General features: G+C 35.6%; 1 long non-coding RNA gene across 2 annotated transcripts; it reads left to right on the top strand.

Annotated features, from left to right (window-relative positions):
- Positions 1 to 525: 525 nt before the first annotated feature.
- Positions 526 to 4,639, top strand: LOC117612801. Of its 2 annotated transcripts, XR_004583570.1 has the most exons (5): positions 526 to 1,161; positions 2,279 to 2,448; positions 2,548 to 2,602; positions 3,047 to 3,764; positions 4,404 to 4,639. It is a non-coding gene; the product is annotated as an uncharacterized LOC117612801 (long non-coding RNA). The 2 variants fall into 2 exon arrangements; XR_004583569.1 differs by lacking the exons at positions 3,047 to 3,764; positions 4,404 to 4,639 and having other exon boundaries at positions 2,548 to 2,709.
- Positions 4,640 to 5,015: the final 376 nt, after the last annotated feature.

The raw sequence follows: 5,015 nt of genomic DNA, 5'->3' as shown, positions 1-5,015 counted from the left end.
AAAATTAAAATTCACCAACAAGTTCCAAAAGGAAGAACTTACTCTACCACGCACTTGGTTAAAAACAAAACTTTTGCCAACTATCTTAGGAGGTCATTTGATTGATGTGCACAAAAAACACAGTGCATGAATCTATATAAGTGAGGGATTGAGGCATTCAGTGGCGGTCCTACGCCAAGGTAGAGTAGGCTGCCGCCTACTCCCATTTTTCCCAAAAGAAAAATAGAAAAGTTGATATAGATTCAATTTTCCATTGAGAAGTTGGTTTTAATCTTCATATTTGGTGACTTCGATACAAGTTCTTTGACTTTTATGCCACATAGGATTATATTCATTTTTTAATATTTTCTGATATATTTTTTATTTTTTATTTTTTCACCCTTATATTTTGTTCCAATATTGCCGCTTATCCTTTGAATTGGGTAATAATATACAAAATTAGTGAAATACCCATTCCTAGACATGAAACTATAAATATACCTGTACTATAATAGAAATGTTGAATTATTGTTTTGCCCTTTTGCCCAAAATAAACCCAGTTCCAAGGCTCAATTAAGATAATCTACGATTGCTCCTTCAAAATCTCGGAGCTGGTCTGTGAGAAATCGACGAGCTGCTGATTTAACTAACCTCACCGTCGGAGCCGCAACTCTAATTTTCATTGCTTTCTAGATCTCTCACTTGCTTTCTTACAGATCTTGCAGCTATTTCCAGATCTCATAGCTCAATATCTCGCATCTTAGTCATAGGCAAGGTCGTTTTACAACTCAAGAGGTGGACTTGGGTCCTGATCCATGAGGCCGACTCTTTCCTCCACCGACAATGATGCATTGCAGAGGCCTTTTCTCTGTTCAGTGAGATCATCAAATCAAAGATCATCAACGACCGTGAGATCGAGAGGTCCAGGGGCTTCAGCTTTGTCACTTTCAACCACGAGAAGGCTATAAGGGACGCGATCGAAGGCATAAACGGCTAGAACCTCGACGGCCATGACGCCCAATCTCGTGGAAGCGGCGGTGGTTGTGGTGGTAACGGAGGTTACAGTCACGGAGGATATGGTGGCGTTGGCTACGGATCTGGCGGCGTTGGCTACTGAGGTGGCGATCATCGTGAAGGCGGTGGGGATAGCGTCTCGATGACGATTCGGTTTAGGCCACTTAGGTAATTTGTATTTTATATTCATTTGAGTTTTGAATTGTGATTTTAATTTTTTGTTGTTTATAATTTGGATTGATTTTAGATTCGGTTTGGTTGTGAATTTGATCTTGTGTTTTGGTTTGAGCTGTGGTTAAAAATCTGTGATATTGGATTGGGTTTTCATATTAATTGAGGTATCCTTTTTCAGTTGAATCTGAGTATATTTGTGCTGGAGGGTTGGGTTAGTAGTTTGAATTTCTGAGTTGGATTAGGCTTAGCTTAGTTGAATTAAATTTTTTTTTATTCAAGGATCTACAATTCTTCCAAGGTTGATTTGTGAGTTGGCTGCAATTTTCATTGTAGACCTACTTTTCAGCTACATTGCTGTGAAAGATGGACCTTTTCAAAAGCGAAAAAAAGAAAAACTAATTGGCATCTACCTTGGACCATACTAAATACCTTTGAGTCTTTTAGTTCTCTGCTTCTTTGCCTTAAGAAGCTGGAGGCTTGTTTAATTTATGTTTACTTTTTAGTCAAGAGTAGCTCAAAAAATTTAGATTGACATTCCTGTGGTCAAGGTCTTTGGGTCCTAGACTAATGTGCTTTCAGAAGCTATGTGCTAGAGTGAGGTTACATTAGTCTAGATGTAATGGAGTAACACTTTCAGTTAGTAGAAAACAGTATCTAAAGCTTACTTTCAGAAGCTATGTGCTAAAATGAGGTTATGCGAGCCAGTTCTAACTTTCTAACTATGTGGTGTGCTCTCTGTTGTTTATGAAATCCAATCTGCGAATGATGCCTAGGGATTTTCGTCTTTTATGTTGTTGTGATCATAAGTTCAATACACAAAACCCTACTTTGAATCTCAAGAAAACTCCCTAGATGGATATTTAAATCTCAAAAGAAACACTTTAACTGTCTAGAAAACTGGAAATGCTCCAACAGTAACACTTCGTCATTGCTGATGCCTTTTGATGTTAGTTTCATTAATACATGAAACAATTACTAGTATTGTTCAATTATACATTATCAAGTTTACGACGCTTTTATACCAGTCTTATTCTGTAATGTAACATGTTGATACAACTTCTAATGGGTTGGGTTCGGTCCATAATTAATATTTGAACTCTATTTCACATAGGCAAATTTGGAAAAGAAGATCCGAACTTTATTGAAGAAAGAATTTATTACAAAGATGTATTTGTTTGGTTACTCACTTTGTTTAGTTGATCAACTTTAATCTCAAGTGAAAGAAGTGCCCATAGCCATTGCCCGGCCATTCACATCATGATACCATTGACTATCACTGAGGTAATGAAGGTAACACTTTCAAATAGTTTTATGACATAGTATTAACAGTGTACTTCTATGACATAGTATTAACAATGTACTTTTTTTTTCTTCTTGTAGAGGTATTTCCTTTTGCCTTTGCAATTATTTATGGTGAAACTATGGACAATTGGAGGTGATTTCTGCACAGGATATCGGATGTCTTGCTGGTTTTTTTTTTTGAGTTTTTTTTGTATGAAATGGTATTAACAATGTTTTCTATGAAATGATAGTAACAATGTTTTTTTTTATGAATTGTATTAACAATGTACTTCTATGACATGATATTAACAATGTACGTCTATAACATGGTATTAACAATGTACTTCTATGAAATGGTATTAACAATGATTTATTGTATGAAATGGTATTAACAATGATTTATTGTATGAAATGGTATTAACAATGTTCTATTTGTATGAAATGATATTAACAATATCTTTTTGTAAGAAATGGTATTAAACATGTTTTTTTTTATTGGGAATGAAATGGTATTAACAATGTTTTTGTATGAAATGGTATTAACAATGTTTTCCTATGACATGGTATTAACAATGTACTTCTATGAAATGGTTTGCAGAGGTTCGATGGAGAAGGAAGGGTCGTAGCGGCATGCCCTTGGTTTTCGTTTTTTTAATTTTTTTAAAAAAATCTGGGTTGGGCTTGTTTTGGGTTTTTTTTTATTGGGCTTCTTTTAAGTTAGTGGCAGTCATGTAATTTATAGGAAATTCAACACTCATTTTGTATGCAGTAAATTGTTTTTGGGTATGTTTCTAAAGAGTATTTCATGTATGTTTGTTTATAATTTCAGCCTCTATTTTGGGTATATCACTAAAGCTCCCTTTAATTTACGTCATAATTTGAATTCGTTTACCATAATTGTCATTGAGATAGAAAAGGAAATTATCTTAAACATATCCCAGAAATCACATTGCTATACAAACAGTCATTCTCCTTTGAACCCAATCTCTGTTGATTCCTTGCTTCTTCAATGCAGAATTGTTGGGGTTTCAAATTAGGTTTGAATATTACAGATACTCAGAAGGTTCGATGGTCACAATTTAGCACTTCTGAGGCATCCCAGCTTTCATGGTTATTTCCTACAATCATGCTCATTCCGTCCAAATCGCTCCAGATTTCCGTCGAGTAGCTGCAGATTTCTTGCTGCAATAATGTAGAGTTTTTTGGGTATGAAAATGATAGGAACCTGACGTTCAAAAGCAAGAAATCAATTGTTGACAAAATAGGGATTGGGTCTTCTGACATTGGGTTGCTAGAGTGCAATTCCACACGTACAGGTATTTTTAATTTATGTATTTCAATTTGAATAATCTACTTTGTGTGTTGTTGTTTTTGCATTTGTTTTGGTATGAAGTCATCATTTTACCTATTATCAACAAATAGGAATTGGATCTCTAACATTGGGCACACAATTGTCAAATGTCAATCAGAGATTGGGTATCAGACGTGGTGAATTGAGAAATTGAGGAGATATATTTTCTTGGTTTCTAACTTTCTGGGTTTCGGGGTTTCATACTATCTGGGAAATGCTTACCTAAACTAATACTAATGTAGAGATAGTGCATTTCATACTATCAGATGTAGGCATGTCCTTACCTATTCTAGAGATATATTAATTGGTTTATTTGGTACATGCGTAAAATATAGATATAGATTATGTCATGGGATATATAGATTCTGTCATGGGATATATAGGTTCTGTCAAAGATATATTGGTTGTACCAAATCAATATTCCATGATTCAATTGTAACAATCTGCTTTTGGTGGTGTTGTTTTTGCATTTAGTTTGCTATGAAATCATCATTGTACCTATTGTCGACAATATTCTGAGAAAGTCTGATGGCAAGTTGAGAAATTGAAGAGACATATTTTTTACATGCAGATTGTGATATGAATTTTTCTTTGTTCCTTGTAGCATCCTCATGGCTACGAAAGGGTTTGCAAACCTATAGTACAGGTCAGACGTGTTGAAGTTTCATCGTGTAATGGAGCGAATAAGAGTAAATGTGAGTGTAAGCAAATGGCAATCAACCAAAGGCTACAACAATCATCATCGTTGGAGTATATAGTGAAGCAAATGGCAATCAACCAATCCAATTTCCAGCAAACAACACAAGCTGCCATCTCCAAGTTGGAAGTCCAATTGGGCCAGATAGCTACTGAAATAGCTCAAAGAGAACCCGGGAAATGGCCAAGTCAAACCGTGATCAATCCAAAAATCCATGAAGCCAAGGCCGTTCATGTGCTCAGATCAGGTAAGATTGTTGATAACAAAGTTGGTTCTGATCTATCAAATGATGTTGTGGTTGTAGAGGATGAAGATGAAGAGGAAACCACAGCTATGGAAGGAGAACAACCCAAAACGCCCCAATCTGCTCCTAAGGCCAAATCTGATTCTCAGGAACCCAATCCATTTCAATTGCATAAAAGAGATGACAAATTTGTGCCATCACATCTTCATCAAGATAGATACATCCCACCTCCTCCATATATTCCACATATTCCATTTCCAGGCCGTTTGAAGAAA

The sequence above is a fragment of the Prunus dulcis genome, unplaced genomic scaffold, assembly GCF_902201215.1.
Source record: "Prunus dulcis unplaced genomic scaffold, ALMONDv2, whole genome shotgun sequence".
Taxonomy (NCBI): domain Eukaryota; kingdom Viridiplantae; phylum Streptophyta; class Magnoliopsida; order Rosales; family Rosaceae; genus Prunus; species Prunus dulcis.
This window is presented reverse-complemented; position numbering and strand designations above follow the sequence as displayed.